Source organism: Bactrocera tryoni, unplaced genomic scaffold, assembly GCF_016617805.1.
Source record: "Bactrocera tryoni isolate S06 unplaced genomic scaffold, CSIRO_BtryS06_freeze2 scaffold_963, whole genome shotgun sequence".
Taxonomy (NCBI): Eukaryota; Metazoa; Arthropoda; class Insecta; order Diptera; family Tephritidae; genus Bactrocera; species Bactrocera tryoni.
In genome coordinates, this window is record NW_024396614.1 from 80487 (window position 1) to 103998 (window position 23512).

The 23512-nt window shown below is 36.1% G+C and overlaps 1 pseudogene; it reads left to right on the plus strand.

Annotated features, from left to right (window-relative positions):
• Positions 1–18275: 18275 nt before the first annotated feature.
• Positions 18276–18477, plus strand: LOC120782152 (annotated as a pseudogene).
• Positions 18478–23512: the final 5035 nt, after the last annotated feature.

Sequence of the window (23512 nt, forward strand, 5' to 3'; positions counted from 1 at the left end):
TTCTGCGAGTACAACGGTTGTAAATGGGTTAATATAATTTTTGAAATAATAATTTATTGAAAATTATTTTTTATTTAATTTTATAACAAAAAATTTTTACCATTTTTCGGAAAACAATGGTTCTTATAACACAAAGTAATCACGGTCACATATGCGTGTGGTTCATATAATTCAATATAAGCATGCATATGTCTCTCAGAGAATGCTTTTTTACATTCTCTGTGTGACTTTATATATTTTGTATATTTTTCTACAAAGCAATTCTCTTTATTTATTCTGTCATTTTACATTTACATACATATGCATATCTGCCACTGTACGTGCTCAATTCTGCTAAATAGCAGCGAAACGGCAAATTCCTTGAACTGATTCTATCAGCCCTGTTAGCCGCGCAATCGAACCGTCATACAGATTTCGATTTGCACCTTCTCTATACTTTTAAGTTCTCTGGCATAGCAATATACTGAACTGAAAAGAATGATGACACCAGAAATCAACGAGTCAGCACAGCAACACACTGAGTAGAGAGGAAAAGAAACAGCAGAGATCAAGGTTAACTAGAAATTTGAATTTAAAGTATATATTTCGCCGCACAGGAATATACCAACGAGTTGAAAGGAGACAACAGAAATCAACAAGTAAACGAGAAATTTGAAATCAGAGCAGTATTTGCAGCACAGCAACTTACGGAGAAGAAAACAAAATAAACTGCAGCATTCACCTAGTACAGTAGAGGCCCGCTAATCCGGACATGGCCTAATCCGGATTCCACTGAAATCCGGACAGGGTTAAAAAACTCAAAATTTCTATTATGTCCCTTGTAATCCGGACCGACATTCTCTATCCGTATTCTCTAATCCGGATCACATGTTTATTATTCACTATATTCGCTTTTATGCTTTATTGGTTTAAGTTTTTTTTTGTTTTTGGAACATGTATATTATTTGTTATAATAAACAAACAGAAATTTATAAATATTTGTTCATAATACATGGTTCTGATATGTCTTTGGTAATCCGGATTTTCTTATATTCCGGATAGGGGCCGGTTTTAATTGATCCGGATTAGCGGGCCTTTACTGTACCAGAAAAATTTAAAATTTTAGCAGAATTTGCCGCACAACAAATTACTGAAGAAAACGCATACGTGACAGCAAGGCCCAGTGAATAAATCCGAATTACGAAATCGATTTAGGATTCGCAGCACATCAACGTATTGAAAAACAGCAATGGGAGCAGGCATTCGTATTAGATTTAAGCGATATATTTAGCACGTTAAGCATGTTAAAACTGAAAAACAAATCAAAATCCAAGTAGAAAAATAAAAGGAAGAAAGAAGTCTTTACTATTATTCGTGGCTTAGTAAAGCTAGTCATTTTTGTAAGAAAGCTGTAGTCAAAACAAAAAGTAAATAAATTTTGAAGCATATTTTGAAAGACTAATTGCTATCATATTCCTATTACCTAATATTACTACTTTAATCAAACAATAATAATTTTAATGTACTCATTTCTTCTTATCATTTAAATAATTTAAAAACATTGTATTTTACTACATATTGTAAACATGGACAGTCAGACGATTTTAGCAATGATGGTAACGGCTTTGAGGGAAGAATTAAGACGAGTTGGACTAAACCAGACAGGACGAAAGAGTGAGCTGAGAGATAGACTTTTGCGATATTACGAACTCATACAAAGCGATGACGAGGGGAGTGAAAATGAAAGTACTTATGAAGATATAGTTAATCCCTCCGTGGACACCGTCGTGGTCAGATCCAACTTTACCTTAAAGGATATCGAAGACTCTCTTTTAGTGGAACTGATTCCCTTGAAGCTAGTGAATGGCTACAAGTTCGAAGATAATGCTGTTACTTTAGATTGGAATGAGCTTCAAAAGTATGTGTATGCAAAGCAACTGCTTAAAGGAGATGCTAAGTTGTTCTTGCGCAGTCAGGTGGGCATAAAAAATTGGTGTTCGTTAAAAAGTGCTATCGTTGATGAGTTTGGCACCAAATTATCTGCAATAGAGATTCATAGTAAAAAGAGTAGCGAATCTTTCAGGGAATACTTATACGTTTTGATGGATATAGCTAAGCCAATAAATTTAGACGAAAAGAGTTTTTTAGGTATTTTGTGGAAGGTATTCCCAGACAATTAAGGATTTAAAGGAAAATTTGCAAGTTTACGAACGAGTTTATGGTGTGCGACAGTATTCGAACAGAACTCAATATGAACAACATCAGCGAAAGACCTCTGATGGGCAAGGGAATAGTGGGACAGTAAGGAAATGTTACAAGTGTGGAAGTATCTCCCATCTAGCGAAAGATTGTGGTATAGATAACAAACAATATAAAAGTTTTAAGTGTGGTCAAATTGAGTTGAGCAGTTTTGAGTGTGGCAGCAACGTAGGTAGGCAGATAAAAACCGAGAGGGGTACAGTTAATGATTTGTCAGTATAGTAAATGTAGTGGACTAATTTTCAAAAAGATCAAGATGAGAGGCGTACAAGTTGATGCTATGGTTGACACCGGGTCTGACCTAAGCTTACTTAGATACGATATTTTCAAAAAATTTAATTGTCCTCTATCAAGTTTCGAAAAACGACGATTAGTGGGCATTAAAGAAAGCGAGTTGAACACTATAGGCAGTTTTACAGAAAATATTGAATTAGATACGGTTACAACACAGGTCACTTTTCATATTACCACAAGTAATGACTTGAGATATGAAGCGGTCCTCGGGAATGATATTTATTTAAAGTTTGCGGACGTTATGTTTTCAGAGGGTAATGTAGAGTTTAAAGAAAAAACTCAAACCAGGACAGTTGAGATAGAAAGAGAAGAAATCCATCGAAGTGGAGAAAAAGAGGATACTGGTAGTAAGAAAGCACTCAATGCGGAATGCATCACTCTCTTATCAGAATTTACGTCTCTTTGCCTAGAGAATAATTTAGAAAAAGTTGAGGACAATCCACTTTTGAACTTAACTCATTTGACTGTAGACTATCGCTCGCCTATAATTGATATGGTTACTCAATACTCTCCGGTAAAACAATCCCAATCGCCAGTTGAAATGAAAATCATCTTGAGTGATGATTTGCCTATCTACCAAACTCCACGAAGAATGTCATATGCAGATCAACGTGTGATAGATACCCAGGTGACGGAGTGGTTGAAGGATGGCATAATTCAACCAAGCAACTCAGAGTACGCGTCACCAGTGGTGCTGGTATCGAAGAAAGATGGCACAAAACGATTGTGCTGTGACTTTAGAAAGTTAAATGAAAAGATAGTGAGGGACAATTTTCCAATGGCACTTATCGATGATGCTTTGGAAAGATTACAGGGTGCCAAGGTATTCTCTACTCTTGATCTGGCCAACGGATTTTTCCATGTGCCGGTCGAACCGAACTCAAAACGTTACACCTCATTCGTAACCCAATGCGGGCAGTATGAATTTAATTTCGTACCTTTCGGAATTTGTAATTCTCCTGCCGTATTTTGCCGTTATATATCAGCCATTTTCCGAAACGATATAATTATTCCAAGCATCAAGTAGTGATGAAGGGCTACATAAACAAATAGTCGTTTTAAAGAGAGCCGAAAGTTATGGGTTGAAGATTAAGTGGCAAAAGTGCCAATTTTTGATGAAGAGAATTCAATTTTTAGGATACATTATTGAAGAAGGGGGTATAAAACCATCGGACGATAAGATAAAGGCAGTACAAAATTTTCCAGTCCCGCGGGATAAAAAATCTCTTCAAAGATTCCTAGGACTTACTTCCTATTTTACAAGGTTCGTGGAAGGGTATGCGTTAATTGCTAGGCCTCTAAGCGATATGCTTAGGAAAGACACTGAATTTAGATTCAATGAAAAACAATGTATAGCTTTTCAACAACTTAAAGGGGCGCTGGCTAAAGCTCCAGTTTTAAAAAATTTATAGTGCCGAAACGGAGATACACACGGACGCTAGAATGCACGGTTACGGGGGCGTATTGCTTCAAAATGAAAAAGAAGATCAACAATTTCACCCGGTTAGTTATATGAGCCTCAAAACTCGACCTGGAGAAGAAAAGTATCATTCTTACGAATTGGAGGTACTTGCCATTATACAGGCTTTAAAGAAATGGAGAATTTATGTTATGGGGAAAAAGATTAAAATTGTGAGCGATTGCAATGCGTTTGCACTAACCATGAAGAAAACAGATGTACCACTTAGAGTTGCTCGTTGGGCTATGTTTCTCCAAGACTTCGATTATGTTATTGAGCACAGACCGGCCACAAAAATGAGACATGTCGTTGCACTTAGTCGAATGGCATCAATGTTACTTGAAGATTCGTTAAATTTTCGGTTGAGAGAAGCACAGCAAAGTGATGATTGGGTAAAAGCGGTATGCGCAGCTTTAGAGCAAAATATTTACGAAGACTTCTATTTTAAAAACGGTATACTGTATAAAGACCCTGTGAAAGAGTTGGTGGTAGTACCGCAAAAAATGGAACAGGAAATAATTCAGATGGGACACCGCGTAGGACACTGGTCGGAAAAAAAGACCCGAGATTACTTGGAAAAATCGTTTTATATTTCGCAAATAGGACCAAAGGTGGCAAACGTTATTAGAAACTGTGTAAAATGCATTATCGGGGAAGCAAAGGCAGGGAAAAGGGAGGGCTTACTCTGTTCTATAGATAAGGAGGATAGACCGCTGTTGACATACCATCTTGATCACTTAGGGCCTATGGAGTTGACCCATAAAAATAAAATCATCTGTTTGTAGTGATAGACTCTTTTAGTAAATTCGTGTGGTTATACCCAACGAAGAGTACGGATTCGGCTTCGGTAATAGACAGATTAGGAAAACAAGCTAAGCGTTCGGGGCGAACGACAGGTCAGGACGGCCGAGTGTAAGAGAATTGCGGACAACACGATCCGGACAGACCTATTAAATTCAACTCTGAATAAGTAGAACGCTTACTGACGCCGAACGAGAACGTACAGTTGCAAATTGTATCTAATAAAGGAAAGACGTGTCATTGCACCAATTAAGCAAGTGTTTCATACATACATATGTAGTTATATATACAATAAATGTCTTTTTGTACATATAGTAGTATTAACATTTGAATAAGTTTTTGATGTGCCCTTTTGACACGTTTGGGTCTCTTGCTATTAGTTACTTCAGTTATTCGGCTTTTGCGTTAAGGATTCAAAACGGAAACAATGTGCAGTCTTACAAAATTTAAACCAAACATTAAATATTCGATGATGAAACAACATGCAGTCTTATCTAACTAAAACCTAACAGATAGCTTCAGTTGTATATTCCAGTTAACATGAGAACTTGCATATCCCAAGTTTTGAGCCTTCATGAGATGGGTTTTTCAACTCTTTAAGTTTTTAACCTTCATGAGATGGATTTTCCAATTCTCTAAGTTCAGGTTTTGTGAAAGAATGCATGAATGAGTGACTCCTCGTGTGAAATTTTTGTTACAGCGAAAAAAACGCTCCTTAAATAATTTTTAGGCAGCTTAAAAGTTTTTGATCAGCTGAGAATCCGATTTCGCTCCAGTCGACTCTTCGTTGGTGACATAGATCCTCGAGTTCAGCAAATTAAACTTAATCTCTTAGTTGTAGTATATTGTTGTTTGAGATCATGAAAGTTAATGCTCTGGTTATTTATCAATTCTTGGATTCGCCTGGTGAACTTTGATGCGCTACTTGCAGTCTATAGTTTCTAAACTAGAATTAACGATCTTGTGTTTATTTATACTGCGAGGTATTTTTATAACATTTCAGAAAGTCTGAGTTCCGACTTTGAGTTATATTATAATAACTTTATATGAGAATAGTATAATTTCAGCTCCAAAAAACCAGAAAATGGTAAAGCTTTTCTTCATAATCAAAACAAAAATCATCTCTTAAATGATTTCCACACATGCTTATGTGCAAGTTGCTTATCCTTAGTGTATTTCCTCCACCTGGTTTATGTACCAAAGGAGTTATCATACATTTTTTATTCCACATTTCCAGTGTAATTTTTGATATTTCCGGTTTCATTTTATACCCTTTCTTTTGCTTTGCGACATACATCTTGAAAGTTACTTATACATCTTTTTAAAATAAAAGGTATTTATGAGTTTCTTAAAGGTCGCAAAACCTGTTTAACTGCTCATTGGATATATATATATACATTAGAGTGGGTCAATTTGTATGGAGCAAAAAAAATGCACCAAGCGGTTATCAAAATCGTAAACTACGATGAATTCTAAGAAAATTTGCCCAAGAAACCATGGCTCTAAAATTAAAAGCCTCCGATCCCTCCGGAGCCTCCGGTTTTTAACGAGAAACTTTTCATTTTGTTTTTTTTTTTCAATAAATGAAATGAAATCGGACGAGAACCGATGTATTCAGCGTGATATGGTCGTTGGCCGCTGTGGTCGGTGTGTGTATATGTTACCTATCCACCCATAAAAATTAAAATAATAATAAATAAAATTCAAACTTTAATAGCTTTCATCTTCCGCGAAATCGTATTGCAGTTAACAATATCATTTTATATCTATATATATAAAGCAAAAAACTTAACTGTTAAGGGCCAAACAAAATATAATATACTTCTAAAGTTCAGAATTAATTAGTTTTAAGGTCTTGTTTGCTGTCCATCCTAGATGTTGCGTTTCGACTTGCAACCGTGACTGCCATAACACCATCGCGATTTTTTTCTATAGTTCGACGTGAAACGCTAGTCAGCAGTTGCACAAAGCGCTCGGTTCCTTGAATATGTGGAGGAATTTGTGGATCCGGAAGTGGAAGATTGTCAAATTATATGTATTCGAGCAAATGGTCATAGGGTATGTTTGCAGTGAAGGGCGGCTCCGACAAAATGCTATTGTTATCTAAGTTTATCATCTCAACATAATCAGCGCAGTCAAAATTTATAGTTGGTTTTTTGTAAGCTCTTAATTTTGTTGGGTCGTAAAGTTTTTCACGATAGTACAAAATTTTTTTTAAGGCCCTCTGGCGCACTTCCTTTCTGGCATCAAAAAGCATTGTTAGTAGAACATTTTCTGAATGTGCAAAATATGAGTTATTTTTGAACAACATTATTTATTTCCGCGCAGATTTGTGGTAAATATTGCGTTGAATATATTTACATAAGAGTGAACTGCCATATATTACCGAGTTGTAATACTTAACATTAAAGTACATAGGTACGTAAACTTTCTAGACAAACGTTGCTAAAATTCTTAAATTTTCGGATGGTAAATTTGTTGTGACGTACAATCGCAGAAGTCTACTATCTAATCTTCTGGACAGGAACCAATATGAATAGCGTTGGCTATCCGATACAAATACTTAACGTTCGCTGAAAGAGTTTTTTCCTGTTCTGACGACAAGGAAGGAGGCATATTCCCCAGAAAAATACGCTGAAAGTCGGGTACAACCTACAAAAAGAACAAGTTACTTATTTAGAATCAAAAATAGAGATCTTTATTAAAGTACTAATTCATTGCTTACCTGAATCTGTTCACAGGTTTCAATTAATTTTGTCAGAGCTCCACTGTCAGTTTGCGGTCCACTTGCAGTTGATTTTTCTAGCGCGCAAAATAAGTGGCGAAAAGGTAACTCATTAAAATGTAACAAGCAAACAAACCAGTGCAATGGTCTGTCTAACAGTACTTCAAACCGTCGTAGTATGCGTTTTCCATGCCAGTATTGCTGACTTCACCGTCGCAGCAAATACCAACCAGATCGAAAAGAGCTAAGTTCTTTTTAACAAAGCATAGTCATATAGCAGCTTTTTGTTTTGTACCAGCGTCCTCAGCATTGAGTGTTAAATGACCCAAGAGTTCGGTTTTAGGTTCTCACACCACGATGTGAGATTCTTTAACCACTTTTGGGTGAAGCTTATGATTAACCTTCTCCATTGTCAATGATTCATCTTAAAATTTCAAAAGCCATCAAATGAGAATGCCAGCACGCTGGAATCTCTGCATTGTTTTTGAAGCACAGAATCCCTGTTTTTTCTTTTCTCGCGCTACTTTACATTTGTCCACAATAATAAGTTCCCCATTGTTGTCGTCTTTGGAAATCTATATCTTTAAAAAGTGCCGTAGCCAAACACGCAGCAACTATATCTCCGACACACCAAATCTGTCGCACATCATAGCATAATTGGGGTATCAAGTCTTTTCGTATACGGGACGCGCTTAATAACAATTGGCCTTTCTGCATTCGGTGTTTTGAACACAAGATCTTCATCAACGTCCATATCTGATGAGTCAGGCCGGTAAGATGAATATTCAGTAGATGTGTTGGAGCCAAATCCAAATCAACAACATCCGCCAGGACCGCTGGAATTGTCAGTTTCCTCGGCGGTATGCTGATCAGTCAAAAATTGTGTAAATGATCAGGCAACAAACCACATGAGCAACAATTTCTTTGTAAATCGCACTTGCATTTTCCAATATAGAATAAGTTGTTCAGAGTCTTGATAAATGCGGTGTATTTTTTAGATGTAGACGTGCCTTTTGTTTCTTTAAAATATTTATTCAGCAAGATTTTCAGCTTGTTTATTACGGTTTTCTTCGTCATTATGCCAATATTCAATTTGCTCCAAATTTCAATCAATTTATCCGCCACTTGTGGAGTAAAAGATGCGTACGAAAACATTTTATTTCTATTTTTAGACCGACCACTCAAAAAAAAAATATTTTAAAACATCGCGGCAAGTTGGTAAGTTTAGTTCGTGTAAATCACTTGGCAAACCAAAAGCACTAAAATTTGGATCTGACATATGCTTCAAATATGATTCCGAGAGATTTGATAATGCAATATCTTTAGCACAAGAACTAATTGATATAGGAGATGACTCCATAATTAAAAGACGCTTTAGTTTTGCTTTAAAATGTTAGAAACGCGAAAATCAGAGGCACACACTTCTTCCTTGAGTAAAAACTTCTAACTGTAATATTGTATCAAAATAATTTAAAGCGATGGTTTCGGAAACAATTGTTTTATTAGTAATTCATCAGCGTTGCTTTGCTTTCTCTGAGAAGTTGATAAAATCATAGCAAACAAATAAAATAAAAAAAAAACAAGTGCAAATCAGACAAACAATCGACAGTGTAACAGAAATTGGAATGATTTGGTTTTCTGGCTGCAATACAACACCGAATACCAAACTCAAGATGTTTCCCTTCAACAGTTATTAAAATTTCCGATCTTTAGTGTTTTCAAAAAAATTACCGTTATATGGGAGGTGGGCGTGGTTATTATCCGATTTCGATCATTTTCCGTAGATATCTCTTAAGTAGGCATTGTGTAATATGTATACCAAATTTAAACGAAATCGGTGGGGTGGTTCCAGAGATATGCATATGAACTCATATAAGTGGGCAGTGCCCACGCCCCTTATAAAAAAATTTCTGTACTGTCGAATTTTCTGCTTAAATACAACATCACATACCAAATTTGAGCAAATTAGTTTCGATAGCTACAAAACAAGCGAACAATCGACAGTGGAATAGGAATTGGATTTTTTTCACAAAATACAATATACGAAATTTTCTCGCTAAAAACCGGAGGCTCGATTTTCATTTTAGACCCATGGTTTCTTGGGCAAATTTTCTTAGAATTCATCGTAGTTTACGATTTTGATAACCGCTTTGTCAAGAAAAAAATTGACCCACTCTAATATACATATATTCAGCATGCCTACAGCAAAGGCAGTTCGGTCCTAGTAGTGAACGACCGTTTGAAGGAACTTAAGTAACAAGACTGCCAGGTGGTTGCCTATGCAGACTATGTTACTCTTTTAGTAAAAGGAAAAATTGAAGCCATTGGAGATGGATGCAGTGAGCTTTTTCACGGATGCAGCTTCCTTCTAGGAGGTGTACAATGACTCTTGTATCCAGGAGGCTATACTGGCTTAGAGCTCGGTAACTGTGCGCTTAAAACTACCTCGTTAGCAATGGCCTGAAGTTTCTTCAATATTAAAATTGTATGAGTGTCTGGTCACAGCGAAATCGCCAGAAACGAAAAAGCTTGCTAAGGAGGGCACTTTTTCCCAATTTCATCCGATTGAATGCAATTCGGTTCACCAATGACGTCTTGCGTTCGGCGGTTGAGCTTTTGGAACTCCAGTGAGTTCATTATTCATGTTTATTATTAGCCTTCTTTTTCTTTAGGAGACTTTTAGTTTATTTTATTATTTTCTTGGGAATATCTTTGTGTCTCAGATGATCCTAAGTTCTTCCCCTAAAACAAACTGACATAAACGGTACAGGTCGTTAAAGGCTAAACAACTGAGGGTCTCCTCAATATTATACCTTCCTAGAAACATCATTAAATGTTTTTTCAGATGTCATCTAATGGCAGAACGGTTTAATGAAAATTAACCATGTTTAGAGAGGGGCTGAATGAGAAGGCTATAGCGGTATACAAAAAGTTGACCTGTACCAGTCGGTTCTATAGACCATTAAGGCGGTACGGTATTTTCATAGGTTGGCTGGTTCAGAAGAAAGTGAGAGTGCGATCAGGGGATTTGGTAAAAAAACCTGGTTTTTTCCAACGCCAACTACCCAATGAACCGTCATCATTCGAGAGTCTCATCCTTCCCCGTGCTTGCCCTGAGTTCTTCCGAATCCACTCTTCCCGTTTTCTGAAGGCTGGATCTTAAAAGTCCCTTCAAAACCCCTTCAATTTTACTGGTTACTTGGTTTGCCAATCACGAAAGCGTTCCAAAACCTGAGGTGTTGCTCTAGGGACCATTGCTAAATAAAACCCTTGAAGGAGCTGAATGGTCTGGGGCAGCTTAGGGGAATTGTGTTTCCAGCTGCCTCCGAATGGGCCAACTCAGCTGCCTTCTTAATTCTTTCTATTTCAATGGGACCGGGTATCCAGATGATATTAGCCGCGTTACCTTCACAGAGTCTAGAGATTGCCTACTTGCATAAGCTAACGAAAGGGACTTACGACTTGTAGCATTAGGGCTACGGATAGCCTTAATTGTTATTTGGCTATCCACTAGAATATTTATGGACTTGCAAGTTAGATCATAAGTCCACTTTGGACCTTTCGCTATGCCCATAATTTTTGCCTGATGGACTGAATTGAAATAATTTAAAAAAGCACTCCTGTTGCTATTTCACCCTTTTATCCGTCCGTGAATATGTCAGTTTCACCGTTGGAACAGTCGACCACAAAACATTCTTTTATATTGAGGAATGAAGCTTTGTGTTAAATTACACATCGATCTCCTCTTCGACTCAAACTCCAACAGAGAGCAACTTGATGGACGCCGGTTTACACACACAAATTCTCTTACAAATCTTAACAAGTGTCTTATTCAGTAATATTCGAAGAAAATGTGAATCCAGGAATACTTTAAATCTGTCGCACTGAAACGCCTCATCCGACTAAACCATTTGTATACACAAGAAACTAAATCCACATCATGAAAACTCGAAGAGACCGAAGGAAATCCAAGTTTAAAAGCAAAACAAAAAAATCAAACTAAAACTTGAGACCAGCAAGTGAGAAGACAAAAGTGTGTTAAGAGTGGCAAGTGTAAAAAAAAAACAAGAAAAAACGTTAACTTCGGTTACACCGAAGCTAAAAACCCTTCAAAGGTGCATTTCTGTTAGTAACTATGTGTTCAGTTTGTAGGGAAGCTATATGCCATAGAAATCCGTTCTGAACAATTTTTTTGGAGATTATATTGTTACCCTAAGCAGTAATCCATGCCAAATTTTGTGAAGATATATCGTCAAAAGAGGAAGTTTCCCATGCAAGCATTTGATTCCGATCATTCAGTTTATATGGCAGCTATATGCTATAGTTAACTGATCTGAACAATTTTTTAGGAGATTACATTGTTGCCTTAAAAAATAATCTATACCAAATTGCGTGAATATATCTTATCATTTGAAAGTTTTCCATACAAGCAATTGATTCCGATTGTTCAGTTTGTATGGCAGCTATGTTATAGTGGTCCAATATTGGCAGTTCCGACAAATGAGCAGCTTCTTGAAGAGAAAATGACGTTTGCAAAATTTCAAAACGATATCTTAAAAACCGAGGGACTAGTTCGTATATACACAGACAGGCGGACAGACAGACGGACGGACAGACAGACTGATATGGCTAAATCGACTCAGCTCGACATACTGATCATTTATATACATATGCACATATATACTTTATAGGGTCTCCCACTCTTCCTTCTGGGTGTTACAAACTTCGTGACAAACTTAATATACCCTGTCCAGGGTGTAAAGATATAGGTATGTGCATGTGTGTATGTATGTTCATATCATTTGTAATCTTATGTGCCAAGCGAGCAAGGCAAGGGCAAGGGGAACGCACGGAAAGGGTAAGCAAACGTTGGCGAGACACTGAAGGCGTGTGCGAGAATGTGTGGCGCTTTGTCGAATTTGAGCGTTAACGGTAGCTTAATAATTTATTGAAACTCGTTGCGAAAACTTATATTTATACACATGAAAAAAAAATCGGAAACATTTTCAAAATGAATGATATGAGAACAACCAAGGCGAAACAAAGCAAAAAGGAATATGTGAAAAGTCAGGCATTTGAAAAGGACAGAATGAATTATATTGGCAGGATATAAGCCAAATGATGGAGCATACGCCGCATTCACACGCACACGCACTCGGAAACACGTAGCCGCCTCCACATGTAGAGAAATAGCAAACAACATAAATAAAAAAGCAACTGTGTAAATGGACGCGCAAAAAGCAGCAGCAGATAAAGCGTGTTGCAAGTACACGGTAAGGATGCAAACAATTCGGGCCTAGGCGCAGATTGTGACTAAGCTAAAGCTTAGATAGGCTGAAGAAGAATTAAATTCATAAAAATCAAAAAAAAAAGTCGACTTTGGTTGTAATCGAAGCTATACTCTTGACAAATGAAAAGGCTGCGATAAGCTATAGTGTTCCGATATGAACAATTTATGCGGAGATTAAAGTAGTGACTTGTACAATAATCTTTGTGAAATTTCATGAAAATATCTTTGCAAATAAAAAAGTTGAGCTTACAAGATAGGGATTTTAATCGATCAATGTACTATGTAGAGTGGAATCCATCAAAAACCAAACTTTAAATGGATTTCTACTAAAAGCTTATCGGACTTAAGCAGCTTCATCGAAGCCTTAACATAGTTTGAAATAGAAGGTGTAACGTGATAGCAAATGTAAAAGGTCTACGAATAGTGCATAAAAACACAGACAGTACTAATTGAGCCCGAAAACAACAATTTGTGCCAAGTTTCGTAAAGATAATTTCTAAAAAAACATTTCTATACAAGGTAGTAGATGACATATCAAATTTATATATTAAGTCACTTTTAAAGTTCGCAAACCGCGTTGATGTCCTATGATGTTACTAAGGTTTATGTACAGAGTGTCATCCGGGCAGTATAACCAAACCGATAATACCTCAATATAAAGTGTTCCTCTGGTAGAAAAAAAAGAAAAGGATCGGCAGATAAGTTAGAAATACTACTCCTAACAACTTGAAGACTCATCCTAAGTCGATAGTCTCCCATATAATTTAGCTAGTAGATCAAAGTAGGGAAGAGTCGTTTGGTCGAAGGCGTTGTGTAAATATGTACTATTTGATTGAGAACATGATTATGTGAGTGCATGAATAATTGAAGAATTGTTGCATGAGCGTTTCATTGACCCTTATGATGTGAGATTTATTAGCAAAGAGCAAGAGATGAGCAAAGTTGGAATATAGCCTGAGTAATTACTTCCAATTTATATGCTGATGACGAACTGTCAATGTGCAAGCGACTCTTAAGAGCTGAAAAATGAGGGAGATGAAAATATTTTTCTTTTCAAAGAATTGCTAAACCAAATTTCGGAAAGTTAGCTACGCCCTTTTGGTCGTGGTGTTTAATTCAGCCTTGTAGTGCTGTTAAAAAGAGCTCAGTTTAGCCTTGCCTTACATGATACAACTCAAGTAAAGTGCGTACTTAAACTTAATAAAACTCGGAAATATTATTTTTTTTTACTTAAAGGTGTTTTCTATTTTCGTCGAAAGTTCTGTTGTGATTTTAGCAGGAAGCCGTTCGAAGCATCACTAAACTCTGGTTACCAGAGAGAATCTGCAAAGGTCTCACTCACACGGTTTGTTTCTCGGATTTTTAGTAGACTATCATCGGCCGTGGTTTTATAATCAAAGGGAATGTTACTAGTGCTAGAACAACAGAGTATTATAGTTTGATGGTTGTAGAAATCTCCTATAAATAATCAAGATTGATATGAAGTTATATGTATATAAATGATCAGGATAACGAGAAAAATTGAAATCCAGTTGACTGCCTGTCTGTCCGTTCGTCCAGGCTGTAACTTAAGCGAAAATTGAGATATCTTGATGAAACTTGGACCGAAAACATAATGTATTAAAGGTCATAACTAAGCACAAAATTAGGATATACAAGGTGCGTTTCAAATAGGATTGCTCGGTGAACATCGATGTTCGATGATCATCGAGATTGAAAGCAAAAACATCGATGTTTTAATATCGATGTTACCATACGAAAAATATCGCAACATCGATGTTAACGGAATCAATCATCGATGTTAACTTACGGCCTCACCTCACCAAACCAATGCAACTTAGGAAACAAATTAGGGGTATTCTCTGACTCTTGCAAAACCCTTGCACGGTGCCAGAATTGCATATACTATTTCCTCTTGGTGCACCGGCACAACAACAAACACACGTAGAAAATTATTTGCAATGGCTGTAAAATATGTCAGACAAAAACCCATTGTTTACGAGTGCCACTAGTATACTTACTTGTTGTAGTATACTTAGGAGGTGGGAAATAAAACGCACTGATTTCCACACACCTTATAAAGGTTTATTAATTGTAATTAATATATAAAAAAATGTATGTATATTTTGTTTGGGTTTTCTGCGAAACCCACGGTGGTACACGGTTGGCGAACTCGCTGCGTCACGTCACTCCCGTCACTTGGGGGTTTATTAAAACCCAATTGCGGTGATTATTGCGGTAGCACAAGTGCAAAGATAAAACGATGATAAACTGAATTTCGCGGACGACTGTCTTTCTTTACGGATGAAACGGTAAGAGGCAATCCCGGTCGAATCAATCCCTTTTGAAGGTTTGGGTGGTGAATAGATGCTGATTACGAGTCGTCTCGTTGATAATCGTGTGGTTGTTGTGTTGTAGTGTTGTAGTAATGATCGGTGTTAAGTACTGTGTTTGATGCGTGTGTGTGTATTGGTGTATGCTGTGAAATGTTGTGTGATGAGGTGTTGTGACGTGACGTGATGTGTGGTGATGTGATGTTGCAGAATGCTCATAGCTCATGTGAACACCCATGTATATTTACGTGCAATCTCACGCAAAAATATAATTACAACCCTGTTTTAGCTGTCATTTTACAAAATTGTTGAGGAAGGTAAGTTTTAAATAGATTTTATAATTTCTATTTAAATTATAAATATTAGTTACAGTTTGTTTTGTTAAAACGTATGCAAAAGGTGCGCCAATTCACAATAGCCATGCATATTAGTCATTCTATGAACGCATCCACAAATCAAGTGTTTTATTTCTGAACGCGTCATTCACGGCGCACCGGTCGTTCCCTTCATTCATTCGTTCTTCGTGATTCTTCGTCTCGCTTAGTTACGGTCACTCACACTTGTATTTGTTTCTTGATAAAAAATTGTGTTGTACGTACCTGTTTTAATTTACTGATTTGATAGTATTCTATTGGTGTTCTGCATATATATTACATGGAATACAACAATACATACTTATGTCAGTTTTTAACGATTGAATTCTATTTAAATATTGAATTCATCTGTTTACTTTCTGTGCATGCTAAAAGAAATTTTTCTTTTTAAGGTTTTAAATGCTGTATTAGAGACAAGGAAAGCACAGACAGAGCATATCTTTGTTCTTTCACGCAAAATTTGAATGAGCCATAGACAATCAATCTCTTACTTGTTTTTTTTACTGCTGTGGTGTAAATGCTTGCTGTTTTGGTTGCATTGGAAGTAGAAAAATAGGTGACATAACATTTTATTTTGTGTACTCTTCAATGAATATTTTTGCATGTTTGGGTTATTCGAGTTAATGTCGGAATTTTATTGAAGTTATACTTCTTATACGAGTTCGGAAAAAGTTGCGATAGATTCAGGTTGCGCAACCTTGCTCAATATGAATCTACGCAACCCCTTGCTCAATATGAATCTATCTACGCAACCTTGTCTGCGAAGATGTTCGAGCAGCAAGCGAAGCGGTGACAATCGGCGATCGTTTGTTCGTTTCTTTCGGCACAGCTCGGCTTTTCTACCAACAAACACAATGTTGCCATGCTTATGCTGTTGTTGTTTTTGTAGAACAATGTTTCAATTTTTGGTTGGTGACATATTCAATTAAAAAATCAATTCCGTTGGGATTCGAACCTACGTACCTCCTACGTGCTCATCGTAATTTTTGAAACGCTTACCACCTAGACCACCATTGACACTTGAATTGCATTGTCCTAATTATGGTTTGGTTATGCATGAAAGAAATATACAATGGATCGCCGATTGTTGGTGACATATTCATATGTGTACGCATATGTATGTTTGTATGCTTGTGCATTATTTGTTTGGCAATGTATGCAAATATATGTACATATAGGTATATATGAATGTATGAACATGCAAGTCAATGCGCGTACATGTAATAAGTACATATCTTGATAAGTGATGAAAAATTTCTGAACGCGCACATGCGTATACATACACTCATATGAGCATGTGCAGATACACAAGATAGGATAGAAGATGTATGCCTTTTAACATCGTATACTATACAAATAAATATTTTTCTTAATAATAGAAATTAAATTTATCACAGCAATATACATAATATACATATACATAATATTGCTGTGATAAATTTAATTTCTATTAGTAAGAAAAATATTTATTTGTATAGTATACGATGTTAAAAGCAAAAAATTAAAAATTTATTCTGTCGAGATTCGAACCTGAGACCTGTGGTATCATCTTGACTTTCCAAGCGCTTACCACCAACACCACCATTGACACTTAGGTTGCGCTGACTTAAGTATGGTTTGGTTATGCATTTACATAAGAAACATACGATGGTTCTAATAATTTTGTTTAAGTATAAAATATGCTTTTGTAGAACATTTGCTTTCGCAAACATATAGACAAATGTGCAAACGACATAATACATATATGTATGTATGATTGTTTCGCATTTTGCTTCTACGCCGGTCAAATTTCTATACAAAAATCGGCTGAAATGTATGAGAAAATAAAAAATGGACAACTAGGGCAAGTAATTTTTAAAAAATTTATTGACAATTAAATATAAATGAAAATGCATGTAAATTTACTTAAATTTATTGAAATTTATTGAAATTTCGTTTCGCATTTTTCGGCACTTTCAAATTAATTAATATAAGTAAAATTCACGACTTAACCCGCACACGTCTTATTCGCGCAAAATTTCCAACTTTATGAAAATTGGCGCAATTATTGACACTTCAATTTTATGTAAAGTTTAAAACATGTTTACATATGAATATATAATATATTTGATTTTGGCGCAATTATTGACATTTGTCTTAATATACAAAATTGGACCAAAACGAAACAATGAAATACATACATAATTACTTTTGCATGTCAATATGGAAATGCCGACGGCAAAACGCAAAGGCATATATTGCACATATGTACATACATACATACTAGCGATTTCTTGGTTGAAAGCAAAAATTGAAGCATGAGAAATTGAAATGCCGACGGCAAAACGAAATTGCTTACATTCGTACATTGCGTATGAATCATGAAAATATCATCATAATATTTAGGTAAATCTTTTATATATTTAAAATGAGTTATTATAAAATAAGATCACATATTCAATTAAAAATCAATTAAAACAAATTCTGTTGGGATTCGAATCTACGCACTTCCTAGGTGCTCGTCGTAACTTATGAAGCGCTTACCACCTAGACCACCATTGACTCTTGAGTTGTGTTGTCCTAATTATGATTTGGTTATGCATGAAAGAAATATACAATGGATACCTCTTTCTTTGCTGCTGCTGCGCATATGTATGTTTGTGTGCTTGTTCATTATTGAAGTTATACTGCTTTTACTTTTCTTTGTCTTTCATTTCTGCGAATTCTCAACTATTTTATGTGACCTTTTGTTGAAATACCCTGTGTTGGCCGTTGAAAAATTAAGGCTATACTTTACAGGATTATTTCCGTAGTTTGTCTTCATCTACATTTTTTGGAAAACGACCCGCGATGACGAGGTATATCGTTTTATCTGACATCGTGAGGTTTAAGAAGTTCATTTCTAATTTTGTTTTTTGGCGTATTAGAAATGATGTTTCTTCGGAAATCGTTCGCTACAACGGATAAAACGACTTCTGAGTGGTGATTTTAATGAATAAATTCCTTTTGGTTGAAATGCTCTGCGTTGGCCGTTGAAAATTTAAGACTATATTTCTCAGGATCATTATTTCTTTTCATTTCATCAAGGAAATTAATGACCTTTAGAAATATGCATATTTGCATTATTTCGTTGTCATTTCCATATTCGTAGCAATGGAATTTCTATGGCATAAGTAAAGTAAAGGCCGCCGATTGTCACCCCTTGCCGCTGTAGCAGCTTCGCCTACAAACATGTGTAAACATGTATGTATGTATACGTAGGATCGTGAATACATATCGACGCAGATTTTTGCGAGAAGCACCAGAAAGTTGGGCAATTTATGATTTTTAGCTTTTGCCATTGTCGCGAAAAGACGAATTGTTGGCAAAGGCATGCTCGGTGAGATAATAAATTATAATAAATTTGTGAATTTAAGTTTTCTAGTTTTCTTTCATACAAAATGATATGCATTTCTTGGAATATCACTAAGAAGTATAACTTCATCCGCGCGTAGGGACTCCACGCACCTTTTTTTTTCACTTAATTGTATGTTTTCTGGGATACAGGAATAGAATTAAAAATGCCGCCAAAAAGTCGCATCTGGGAATTTTTTGAAAAACTTGAAAATAACGAAGCCAAATGTAGGTCTTGCCATAAATTCATAAAAACTTGTAGCAACATTACAAATCTAAAGTTACACATTGAAAAAATGCATAGCTCATTATTAGGAAAACATAGCAACGACGAGAACACAGTTCAAAAAACAGGCGCAAAGAAATTACGTAAAGAGACATTCGTAAAACCTTCAATGTCAACTGCTTCTACTTCTGCTGATAGAATTACACCTGACTCTGCTTTATATGAAAACAGTTCAATTGATTCTGATTGTAGTTTTAATGCAAGTGACATAAGCGCATCGTCTCTTCGCAAAAAAATATTCCAGCCGACACTAAATGAGAGTTTCAGGAGCATATCTGAATTTTCTGAAAACGGAACTAAAGGTGTTCGACTTACAAATGCTATCTTGTATATGATTTGCAAAGATTCACGGCCGTTCCAGATTGTTGAAAATTAAGGACTTCTAAACTTAATGAAAACAGCTACTCTTCTGTATAAAGTCCCATAAAGTCCCCAAGAGAATGCTAGAGAACCGATATGAAGTTACACAGAATCTTTTAAAAATAAAATCAAAGGTGTACGTAATATAACCTTAACAACCGGCATGCCGCGGCATATAAACAGATACTATGCAGAGTAGGAGTTTTCTTGGTGTCACTATACTCTTTCTTGACGAAGATCGCATGACATCAGTGACTCTAAGAGTTTATGAGTTAGACGAATCGCATACTGCTGAATACATTGGAAGAATGCTGTTACAGACATGTCATGAATGGTGTATAGATCCAGAAAAAGTATTCACTGTAGTAACTGATGGAGGAGTTAACCCTCTAATGCATGAATTTTTGTTTCGACTGTGATTTTTATATTAGACTATATTCAGGTCTGTGAAGACGAATCTGATGTTAGTTTTTCGATTTGTCAATTTGTGTACCTTTTACAGGTAAAATAAAAATCCCGCCTCAAGGCGGACCTATGCATTAACCCTTATTGTTCATATAAATTTATGTTTTCATTTCTTCTTTATTGTGATATTTGAAAAAACAATCTTTTGCCGTTGAATTGCATAAATTAATTTTACATTTAATGCAAAATGCCTGAGTTTCTGATTTGCATCCACGAAATTTGCACATTTTTTGCCTGAGCGGTCCAAAAACTTACACCAGTGTCCTATTTGATCGTATCTTATATTTTCTGATAGGTGATACGTCTTTTTAGCTTTTGGTGGAGGTGTTAAAGACGATGGACGACCACGTTTTACAGGTTTTGTCGAACCAATCAAACAAAGTGTTTCTGCCACTTCTGATCTGAAGTCAGGAAGTTTACACTTTAGGACGTCCTTATTTAGTCGGTTATAAAGACAATATGCATTCACCATACTCACGTCCAGCATGTGGTAAAATAATTTATTTGTCCATTTTCTGGTTTTCATTTTTATGTGGTATCGACCAATCAATCCGTCAACCAAATCCACACCACCCATATGCTGGTTGTATTCTTTCACAATAGCTGGACAATCCACCTCCAACATTTTGTTTCAATTTTCGATCCCAACGATTTGCCTTTAAGGAATATGAACTTTCATTATGTACAATTGCATCTGTTCCTACGTAGGTGGATAACAGACGAACTGCTCTTGTGTCGTACCACAAAACGCTGCTTATGTCTACTCCAAAAACACTTCCCACGTATTCTTCATTATACCCACGTGCTACTTTTTTTGATTGCAGCTCTGCGTCTGTGGAAAGTTTTATATTTGGTACTCGATTTCCTCGCACTGTACCTAAACTGTGAATTCCGCGACTTCTCATATATAATAGCAATCCCAATGAGGTATAAAAGTTGTCAAAGTAAATAATATGATTGGCATTGTTTGGTATGACTTGTGACAACCTAACTACAACATTGGATGCAGCACCAAGATCTGGACAATTTGGCAAAATTTTGTTATCGCCGGCGCCACAATAAACTTCAAAGGAATACGAATATCCAAAGGAATCGCAAATCACGAATAGTTTCGCTCCCCATTTGTGAGGTTTTGCTGGCATATATTGCCTCACTGGGTTTCCACTCATTTTCGTGGCACACATTTGCTCATCAACGCAAAGTCTCTGCCGCATTGGAACTGAAGAAAAACGTTGGTTGAAATGTTTTACTAGCGGCCTTATTTTATACAAGAGGTCATAACCAGGTTGACCTTTCTCTATACGAGACGCATCATTATTGAAATGCAAGTGGTTTCTAATTTCTTCAAATCGATTGCATGTCATGGATAAACGTATCGGATCTAATCCGTATTGTCCCCAATATGAGCGACTGTTAGGAAAGCGATAAACAGACGTAAACAACAATATTCCCAAAAACTTACGCAGCTCTTGGTGATCGATACAAAACTTTGAAGATATATCTTTTTGCTTGGCATACAAGTTCATCTGTAAGGCTATTGCCTGCAAAATTTTTATTAAAAATTTAATAAACTGTTATATATTAGAAATTACCTTCAGAAAGTCTTCGGTCACAAAATATGCAAAGCAGTCGTAAGGTGTTTTTAAACATTTTTAAAAAATCCGGCATGTCCTGGCCTTGAAAAAGCCAAATCTGCAACACTCAGCTGAAGTTTTTTCTTCTTCCAAAGAATCGATCTTATCGCACTCATATCGTTTCTCAAATCACTTGCAGCTGGTAGGACTCCGATTTTTTCTTGCGATTCTAATGCTTTGTGCACAGAACGTGTCACTGTCGACGGTAAGAATATACACAGAAGTAACGTCACAAACAGGCAATGGAGGAATCGGTGGCAGCTCAATTATTTCAGCATTTTCTTCAAAGTCTGTCACATTCAAACTGCATTCGATTGCGTTTCGCATCATTTCTGAGGAGTTTAGCATTGCATCAATGATCGTATCATTTTCCGGTAGTGAGTAGGTTGGATCCATATCAGAATCGTCACTATCAAAATCGCATTCATTGTCGGGAAGTATCAGTTACCAATTGCGACTCTTCGAAATATTGTCGAATTTCTTCATCCGTCATATGGGTCTTAGAATAACGCGACATATCTGATTATTATTCAATAATAAAATAAGAAAAATTTTCAATTGTATCACAAATATTTCATTTTACTGGAAAAAGGTAGGCAGCGCAATGCATGAGTCCGCCTCAAGGCGGAGTTCAATATTTTCGAATTTACTCACCTGCTATTAGTTTTTTTATTATAAATCGAACACTATCATAAAGAGCACAAAATTCCACACCCGTAAGTATTTTTTTCAACTTGAAACGACACAAGAATTTATATTTCTTGTTGTTCAGAAAATTGTGTTGATTGCAAAAATAATTAAATTGGCGGGAAAGTGCTAATCTGTCACTTCAAATTGACAGTACGTCAAAACTAGAAGTAGTATTGCCAATCTGAAAAAACCATTACGTAAGTTGAACTTTAAGCGTTCTTTTGAAAAAAAATCCGAATTTTAATATTAAAAGAAATATTTTATATCTGATTTTGAAAACACCCCGTCTGTAGGCAGGCATATGCACTAGAGGGTTAAAGCTGTAGATATCTCATTTGGAAAAATTGCCATATTATTTGTTTTGCTCACCTACTGACTTTAGTAGCTTAAAAATCGATTGCAAAAACAAAGCAATTACCAGAATTGATTGCATCTGTAAAAGGATTGTCACCTGGTTCAACCATAGTGTAGTGGCGAGTGATGAGTTAAGAAAGGATTCTGATCTAAAATTAATGAAAGATGTCAGCACTCGCTGGAATCCCACTATTCCAAGCTCCAACTGATACATGCAAACAATATTTAATTAATTTTTGCATCCTACTTTTTGCAGTTTTAATCTGGCATGGAATCAGAGTTGGTTGCTTATATAATTATTTAACAATTAATATTAATACAGTAAAATAAAAGAGGGTTGCTAAAACCATATTAAGAGCTCTTGGGTTCCTGTTATTTTCAGTTTTTCTTTGCAAAGATTTTGCCGATAAAATCCTCTTGCAGTTGACGCTATTGACAACATTTTTAGACTTGGTAATTAGGTTTTCCCTAAGGAACCCGAAAAAACAAGAAGTTAATGACGATGAAAGGCGGAACTGAAGAGTAAAGGGCTAAGAGGAGTATACTCGTATTGGTAAATCGACGGCGAGAAAGAAGCCGACAGGCGAAAGGAAAAATGTTGAAAAGGAAATGCAAATGCTAAATCAAGGGGAGTGACTAATGAAAGAAAGAGTAAGAGAGAGAGCGAAGAAGACTGCTATTGAGAGCATGAGAGAACATGTTTGCAAAAAGAGTTGTATAGAGGGAGAAAAACAAACAATAGTACCGCAAGGGACAATATTTACGTCGAATGAGCTAAAAGCTGGCTACCTGCCCTTGCCACAACAACACTTTAGCGACCACTAATGCTAGAAGCAA